The following is a 9,789-nucleotide window of genomic DNA, read 5'->3' as shown; positions in this document are numbered from 1 at the left end:
ATTACGATTCTTTGCAGCCAGCTATGGAACGCCTTCCTAAGAAATCTGTGTGATTATTATCACAATAATATTATAATGATTTATTATTTATACCCCGCCGATCCGGCTGGGTTTCCCCGGCCGCTCTGGGCAGCTCCCAACAGAATATTAAAAGCACGATAAAACATAAGACGTTAAAAGCTTCCCTGAACAGGGCTGCCTTCAGATGTCTTCTAAAAGTCAGGTAGTTGTTTATTTCCTTGACACCTGATGGGAGGGCGCCACCACCGAGAAGGCCCTCTGCCTGGTTCCCTGTAACCTTGCTTCTCACAGGGGGGGAACCGCCAGAAGGCCCTCAGGAGATGGACCCAGGTGTCCGGGCTGAACGATGGGGGTGGAGACGCTCCTTCAGGGATACTGGGCCGTTTAGAGCTTTCAAGGTCAGCACCAACACTTTGAATTGTGCTCTGAAACGTCCTGGGAGCAAATGTAGGTCTTTCAGGACCGGTGTTATGTGGTCTCGGCGGCCGCTCCCAGTCCCCAGTCTGGCTGCCGCATTCTGGATTAGTTGCAGTTTCCAAGTCACCTTCCAAGGGAGCCCCACGTAGAGCGCATTGCAGTAGTCTTTCAGGACCGGTGTTATGTGGTCTCGGCGGCCGCTCCCAGTCCCCAGTCTGGCTGCCGCATTCTGGATTAGTTGCAGTTTCCAAGTCACCTTCCAAGGGAGCCCCACGTAGAGCGCATTGCAGTAGTCTTTCAGGACCGGTGTTATGTGGTTTCGGCGGCCGCCCCCAGTCACCAGTCTAGCTGCCGCATTCTGGATTAGTTGTAGTTTCCGGGTCACCTTCAAAGGTTTTAGGGGAGGGGCAGTACCTCTGGCAGGGGCATGTCGTGCTCCTTCTGGGGTCAGTTTCTCCACTTTTGCCCCCCAACCTGCACTCAGCTGTCACCTGCGGCTCCTAGAAGCCGTCAGCATGAGACAGCAGCAACACCTGGGAACGGCTTTGACTGGCCGACTAAACCAGGTGAGGGCAGCTAAACCAGGTAAAGGGACCCCTGACCATTAGGTCCAGTCATGGCCGACTCTGGGGTTGCGGCGCTCATCTCGCTTTACTGGCCGAGGGAGCTGGCGTACAGCTTCCGGGTCATGTGGCCAGCAGGACTAAGCCGCTTCTGGCGAACCAGAGCAGCGCATGGAAACGCCGTTTACCTTCCCGCCGGAGCGGTACCTATTTATCTACTTGCACTTTGACGTGCTTTCGAACTGCTAGGTTGGCAGGAGCAGGGACCGAGCAACAGGAGCTCACCCCGTCATTGCGGGGATTTGAACCGCCGACCTTCCGATCGGCAAGTCCTAGGCTCTGTGGTTTAACCCACAGCGTCCCTTTTAGTTTGCCTACCCATGCCTTAAACAGTCACAGTTTCCCCTAGAGATTCCTGGGAACTGTAGTTTTAAGTTATCCCCCCCCCCCGATCCCCAGCTTGGTTTAACAGCCAGCCCCTCTTTCCCAGGGAATTCTGGGAACTGTGGTCCTGACCGGGGACTCTGCCCTACAAAACTGGGGTAGGGTGGGGCTTGCCCCCCAAGTCCCCGCCACCTGAGACATTTGTCTCCCGCTGAAAAACAGAGGCAAGCAAATAAGGAAACAAAAAACCCATATCCAGGAACTCTGAAGTTGATGGCTGGGATATTTTTGTGTATTTGTGATGTGCTGTCCTGTTTTCTTTTTGTTTGCAAGAGATGTGCTGTTTTTTCTTTCATTCGGTTTTCCCTTCCCCATCCTCTCTCTGTTTCTTTCTGTTTTCTTTGTGTGTATATATGTTGATTTTAAACCGATAAAGCTTGCACTTGAAAAACAAACAAAAGGTATTCGTTTCCCTCCGCCCAACAAAACAGAAAGCTAAAAAGCTCACCGTTTGTGTGTGTGTGTGTGTGTGTGCAGGCACGAGGGCAATTTCCGGAAGTTTGCAGAGGAACCCGGGGCGTTTTTCTTACCTACATTCTGCGACACAGAAAGATCCACAAGCTCCGCAGCCGCCAAATCGCCCCCTTTCCGCTGCCCCGGTCATCCGCCGGTGGCCGAATTTATTCACAGATTCAGCAGGAAAGGGGATTAGGTCAACACAAACCATTTTTGAACCACAAAGGGGACGGTCGTCTGGTGTTTTGTTTAGCTGTGGCGGCCAGAAGCTGGCCCGAGTCAAATCCCGAACCTCCCCAAAACCATCCACCCCAGGCCAGGGCCGGATTTCAGTTTGATGAGGCCCTCAGCTACTGAAGGTCATGGGGTCCTTTATATGTCCAGCTGTCCTTTGTCCACAACAAATTGTCGTTTTTGGTGTTGAATAAAAGCTACATCGGGACGCGGGTGGCGCTGTGGGTTAAACCACAGAGCCTAGGACTTGCCGATCAGAAGGTCAGCGGTTCGAATCCCCGCAATGAGGGGGTGAGCTCCCGTTGCTCGGTCCCTGCTCCTGCGAACCTAGCACTTCGAAAGCACCTCAAAGTGCAAGTAGATAAATAGGTACCGCTCCGGCGGGAAGGCAAACGGCGTTTCTGTGCTCTGCTCTGGTTCGCCAGAAGTGGCTTAGTCCTGCTGGCCACATGACCCGGAAGCTGTACGCCAGCTCCCTCGGCCAGTAAAGCGAGATGAGTGCCGCAACCCCAGAGTCGTCCGCGACTGGACCTAATGGTCAGGGATCCCTTTACCTTTACTAAAAGCTACATGGCAACTGATGGGACGTAATAGGTATCTGAAGCTATTTGCCCATGTTGCCGTGCAACTGGTCCATGCAGAATCTAGGCACCCTATATATAGAAAAGCATCTTAAAAAGCAGAGACATCACCTTGCCAACAAAGGTACGTATAGTTCAAGCTCTGGTTTTCCCAGCAGTGATGTATGGAAGTGAGAGCTGGACCATAAAGAAGGCTGATCGCCGAAGAATGGATGCTTTTGAATTCTGGTGCTGGAGGAGACTCTTGAGAGTCCCATGGACTGCAAGATCAAACCTCTCCATTCTGGAGGAAATCAGCCCTGAGTGCTCACTGGAAGGACAGATCCTGAAGCTGAGGCTCCAAGACTTTGGCCCCCTCATGAGAAGAGAAGACTCCCTGGAAAAGACCCTGATGTTGGGAAAGATGGAGGGCACAAGGAGAAGGGGATGACGGAGGACGAGATGGTGGGACAGTGTTCTCGAAGCCACAAACATGAGTTTGACCAAACTGCAGGAGGCAGTGGAAGACAGGAGGGCCTGGCGTGCTCTGGTCCAGGGGGTCACAAAGAGGCGGACACGACTAAATGACTAAACAACAACAATATAGAAAGGATCAAACCAGTGATATTTTAGGGAGCAGGTGAGCAGGCGGGGCACACGACTTGTGATTTCCTCCTAAAACGGCACATTTGGGCATGCGACGCACACATGACTGGCAAAGCAACTTGCCCTGATATCATGCCTCCTTATGTTATTTGCCCCTGACGTTTTGACACGCAGTTTCCCCTCGCCTCCGTACGCATTAAATGCGGCCGGAGAACAGCCTTGCAAAATTGCAAAAGCAAACCTTTGCGAATCGTTTCCCTGCCCCGTCAGAGACCCGTTGACTGACTCATTTCAGTGGGACTACTCTGAGCTAGAACTGAATTGAATACAGCCCATTATTATTTTATTATTTCTTAACCAAAAGCTTCATCTTTGGCGGGCAGTTAGAGAATCAAAACTTAAACAGCCTATAAAAGAAACCCCTGTCCGTACCCCCCCCCAAATCACGAACCGATTCACTGGTCAACAACAAATTTGTTGTCTGCATTTTTTCAGTTGATTTAGGATGAATCTGATGCGCTGAATCCAAAAATCACATTGGTTTTGCTCAATCAGGTCAAGTTTTTGAGCTATGGCCACATGTCGTTTTTTTTACGTTTTTGTTCACATGTATGCTTGTGTGGAGCATTTTAGAAGTTGGTGGGGGTAAAATGCCATGTCGAATAATTGTTTTGATTGGAAATGCTTATTTTAATGATTCAGTATTCAAGTCCGATAGTTCTGGGTGATTATGTCGAAAAGGGATCAGTTTGAAGTCATAAAACCTCGAATTCTTCCATAAATTGGTGCGGCAAAGCATAAAGTTGGGGGATCAAAACTAAGGATGGTGACTGCTTCACTTACTTGTGCCCGGCTTTTCCAGGATTGACCATGGAGAAGATGAAAGCTGGCATCATTGACGGTCCTCAGATCCGTCAGCTCATCAGAGATCCAGAGTTCGGGAACTCAGTGAACGAAGTGGAACTGGAAGCGTGGAAGGCATTTGTTCTGGTAGTGAAGAACTTTCTTGGCAACAACAAGGCCAGAAACTACGCAGAACTTGTCAACAACATGCTGACTGCTTTCAGAAACCTGGCCTGCAACATGAGCGTCAAGATGCACTACCTATTTTCACATATGGACCGGTTTCCTGAGAACCTGGGTTCAATGAGTGACGAGCAGGGGGAGAGATTCCATCAGGACATGAAAGAGATGGAGACCAGGTATCAGGGTCGCTGGGACGCAGTCATGATGGCTGACTACTGTTGGACTCTGAAGAGAGACCTCCCTGCCGCTGAGCATTCCAGGAGTTTCAAGAAACGGAAGTTCAAGCCCTGAAGTTTGAAAAATGGTGAAGCAACATGCAATTTACGTGTACTTACCTTTATCAACGCCCACCATTCAGTTTACAGTAAACCTGACCTGATGGAGAGAAACGGATGCCACTTCCGGATTCAGCAGTGCAAAAATACCCTAAATCAGTTGTTGAAATCAAGACAACATTCAAAAAGTAAAAAATATTTTACAGACACAAAAACACACGTCGTTCTTTTGGCCATCGAACTGTAGTCCAATCTAGTAAGAATTTCTAGTTGTGGCAGAGGGGAAATATTTTACTGATAAAAATGAAAACAGACACAGCACAAAAGTCCGCTTTGGGCCTAGTACAAAACATCGGTTGGCATTTCTTTTTTAATGTTTTAAAAAGCATTTTGTGCACGAATCATAATTTACATGACCGGCGGTGCCCCGAAAGGGATCTGGGCAGGTCGAGAGCCCCCTCCAGTCCCAAGGGGCTTTTTTCTAAGGTCATACAACATATTAAGCGGAGCTAAAAAGAAGAAATACTTCAGCTAAGGCAGAGATAGCCAAGCGGTGCCCACCGGGTGTGGCTAAACTACAACTCCCAACAACGTCTGGAGGGCCAGGGGTTCTGCCATCCCTGATCGGCAAAGAGGCGGCTCCCGCTCTGAAGAGGGAATATTTATTTTAAATCGAGGCCCTGACCCGGGAGGACTTAAACAATAACAGGCATTACGTGGCTAATAATGTTCTACTAACATATATATAGGGACGTGGGTGGCGCTGTGGGTTAAACCACAGAGCCTAGGACTTGCCGATCAGAAGGTCGGCGGTTCGAATCCCTGCAATGACGGAGTGAGCTCCCGTCACTCGGTCCCTGATCCTGCCAACCTAGCAGTTCGAAAGCACGTCAAAGTGCAAGTAGATAAATAGGCACCACTCTGGTGGGAAGGTAAACGGCGTTTCCGTGCGCTGCTGTGGTTCGCCAGAAGCGGCTTCGTCCTGCTGGCCACATGACCCGGAAGCTGTACGCCGGCTCCCTTGGCCAGTAAAGCGAGATGAGCGCCGCAACCCCAGAGTCGGCCACGACTGGACCTAATGGTCAGGGGTCGCTTTGCAGTGCACAGAAATGCCATTTACCTTCCCGCCGGAACGGTACCTATTTATCTACTGTCACAGGGATTGGAACCGCCGACCTTCTGATCGGCAAGCCCATGGCTCTGTGGTTTAACCCACAGCATCACCCGCGTCCCTATTCTATTACATATTCTCTGCTTAAGAATTACTACGCTTTGATCTTCTGTTATCGCATGATTGCAGGAGCGGGATTATTGAAAGGCTTGTTTGCCTCGGTGATATTGAATTGACTACTTTCCCTAATTTTGTTCACACGGTATTGATTTATTTTATTAGTTGCATCTCCACCATATGTTCTCTATTCAAGAACTGTGAAATAATACAGGTTATGTATGTGTTGTTGGAACACAATTAGCCACAGGTTGCCTGTTATTGTTTAAGTTTGCCTGTGCTTGCAACACAGGGGATCTAACGTATTTTTCGCTCTATAAGACGTACCAGACCACAAGACGCACCTAGTTTTGGGAGGAGGAAAACAAGAAAAAAAAATATTCTGAATCTCAGAAGCCAGAACAGCAAGAGGGATCGCTGTGCAGCGAAAGCAGCAATCCCTCTTGCTGTTCTGGCTTCTGGGATAGCTGCGCAGCCTGCATTCGCTCCATAAGACGCACACACATTTCCCCTTACTTTTTAGGAGGGGGAAAGTGAGTCTTATAGAGCAAAAAATACGGTATTTTGTTACGTATCGCTGACCCGGGAAGAGGCATTCAATTCCACACAGCAGCGAATGCTGCTTCTTCGATTAGGGGTTGAGAGCATCTGTGTTGCTCGGGATGCAAAACTACAACTCCCATCGTCCCTGCCCATTGGTTGTGCTGGTTTCTGGGACCGGTGGAAGCTGCAGCCAATTTTTGGAAGAGGCATTTCCACACTTCCAGGAGGAAATTCGCCTTCTAGCTAGAGGCAGCTCACCCAATGATATTCAGAGTTGCAGATAAAGTGGTACCTTGGTTCTCAAATGTTGTCGAACAAATCAGCTCCGAGATGCCGCAAACCCGGACGTGAGCGTTCCGGTTTGCGGGCGTTTTTCGGGAGCCAAACATCTGACTCTGCTTCTGCTCGTGTGCAGCCCATCGGAAGTCGCTCGCCTTGGTTTCCGAACGGTTTCGGGAGTCGGATGGACTCACAGAACAGATTAAGTTCGAGAACTGAGGCACCACTGTTTTCGAACAGCTCAGTTCTTGAACAACTTGGAACCCGAATGCTGAAAACCCAGGAGGGAGCGTCCCTGTTTCCGAACTTTGTTTCAGAAGCCGAACGTGCTCCATTTAGAGTCCCGAGCTTCCGTTTTTAGTGTTGCGCTGCTAGATTTGCGCCCTACCGTTTTGACGGAAGTCTCCTGTTTCTGACTGCAGTGTTCTGAAGTAATATTTGAAGCTAAGCTTTTGTTTTGCTATTTATTTTGGGGAAGGCGTTTTTGTTTGTGTGGCTTTTTCGTTGCTGTGACTGTGACTTGTGACTTCGCTTTTGTGACTGTGTGGAACCCAGTTGGAAAAAATAAAAAATTGTCCAATAGCACCTTAGAGACCAACTTAAGTTTGTTCTGGGTATAAGCTTTCGTGTGCATGCTCTGGTTATCTCCCGCTTGGACTACTGCCATGCGCTCTACGTGGGGCTACCTTTGAAGGTGTCCCGGAAACTACAACTAATCCAGAATGCAGCAGCCAGACTGGGGACTGGGAGTGGCTGCCGAGAACATATAACACCGGTCTTGAAAGACCTACATTGGCTCCCAGTACGTTTCCGAGCACAATTCAAAGTGTTGGTGCTGACCTTGAAACCCCTAAACGGCCTTGGTCCAGTATATCTGAAGGAGCGTCTCCACCCGCATCATTCAGGCCGGACACTGAGGTCCAGCTCCAAGGGCCTTCTGGCGGTTCCCTCACTGCGAGAAGCGAGGTTACAGGGAACCAGGCAGAGGGCCTTCTTGGTGGTGGCACCCGCCCTGTGGAACACCCTCCCACCAGATGTCAAAGAGAAAAATAACTACCAAACTTTTAGAAGACATCTGAAGGCAGCCCTGATTAGGGAAGCTTTTAATGTTTAATAGGTTATTGTATTTTAGTGTTTTGTTGGAAGCCGCCCAGAGTGGCTGGGGAAACCCAGCCAGATGGGCGGGGTATAAATTAATAATAATAATAATAATAATAATAATAATAATAATAATTACCATGTGTGCATGCACACGAAAGCTTATACCCAGAACAAACCTAGTTGGTCTCTATGGTGCTACTGGACATTTTTTTAATTCCTCCCCTCCAACTGCGTCTGACCAACACGGCTACCACCTGAATCTGTGTGGAACCCAGTCCAGCTACTGATTGATTGGTTGTGTGACTGCAGTACGTTGTTTATTGCTTTAATTTTATGGAACAGCGGTCTCGTTAGATACTAAAACTCATGTCAGATTTCTGATTTAGGGGGTTGTTTTTAATTGTCCAGAATTCGGTGTTAAAAACAAAAGAGGAATGTAAATGGGTAAAATTGATGGTAACTGCAGCCGGACAGGTTATAGCAAGTGATTGGAAAAAATGCAGAAGAGCTAGGAGTGAACCAAAGGAGGAAAAAAAGAATAATATTATAATTTCAGAATATCTAACTGTGAAGATGCGCAGAATGAAAGGATTTAAGGTCAGGATTGGTTTGAGAAGATACTGGATTATTTGGGTAGGTTCGAACAATTGGGGGCAGTTTAAAATGTTAAAAGTTAAGTAAACCTTGTGGAGGGAGGAGTGTTAAGGTATATAGAATTGTACGTATGGTTGATTTGAATATGTTATTATTGATTATGTATACCCAATGTATCAGCTGCCTGGGGCGGTTTCACTGTTCGTGTTTGGTTGTTGGTAATATATATATATATATATATATATATATATATATATATATATATGCACACACACACACACACACACACACACACATTCAGTGGTACCTCGGCTTACATACGCTTCAGGTTACAGACTCCGCTAACCCAGAAATAGTGCTTCAGGTTAAGAACTTTGCTTCAGGATGAGAACAGAAATCGTGCTCTGGCGGCACGGCAGCAGCAGGAGGCCCCATTAGCTAAAGTGGTGCTTCAGGTTAAGAACAGTTTCAGGTTAAGTAAGGACTTCTGGAACAAATTAAATACATAACCCGAGGTACCAATGTGTGTGTATGTATGTATGTGTGTATGTGTATATATATATGTATATATATATATATCGTCCGGAATGGATTAATCCATTCTGTATAACTTTCTATGGGAAAGCAGCGCACCTTGGTTTTGGAATGCTTTGGTTTTGGAACGGAATATCCGGAACGGATTAAGTTTGAGAACCAAGGTTATTATTGTTATTCCCCATCCCTGACCTAAAGAATAGCGATTATCTTCCGGGAGGGAATAACTCTTCCCTAAAGAGGCATCTCTCAACTCCTTGCATGCAGCTGGGAAGGTTTATTTTCAGATCCAGAGCAGGCAGAATCGGTGGCTTCTCAGATTAGGCTCAAACGCCACCCTATAGCCACCACGTCTCGCCTGCCCCACAAGCTACAGTTTGTACATTTGCAGAAGTCTAGGTGCAGAATCCGTCCTCGGGTTCTTCGCCCAACCTCTCGCTGTTCGGGAGAAGCAAATGGGGCTCTTTTTTGGGGGGAGCACAACCTGAAAATGCTTAACCTGAAGCTCATTCAACCCGAGGTATGACTGTAGCTATGTACAGTGGTACCTCGGGTTAAGTACTTAATTCGTTCTGGAGGTCCGTTCTTAACCTGAAACTGTTCTTAACCTGAAGCACCACTTTAGCTAATGGGGCCTCCCGCTGCCGCCGCGCCGCCGGAGCACGATTTCTGTTCTTATCCTGAAGCAAAGTTCTTAACCCGAGGTACTATTTCTGGGTTAGAGGAGTCTGTAACCTGAAGCGTGTGTAACCGAGGTACCACTGTGTGTGTGTGTGTGTGTGTGTGTGTGTGTATCGGAATGGATTAATCCGTTCTGTATTACTTTCTACGGGAAAGCAGCGCACCTTGGTTTTGGAATGCTTTGGTTTTGGAATGGAATATCCAGAGCGGATTAAGTTTGAGAAGCA

Source organism: Podarcis cretensis (assembly GCF_951804945.1).
Source record: "Podarcis cretensis genome assembly, chromosome: 18".
NCBI classification, from domain to species: Eukaryota; Metazoa; Chordata; class Lepidosauria; order Squamata; family Lacertidae; genus Podarcis; species Podarcis cretensis.
This window is presented reverse-complemented; position numbering follows the sequence as displayed.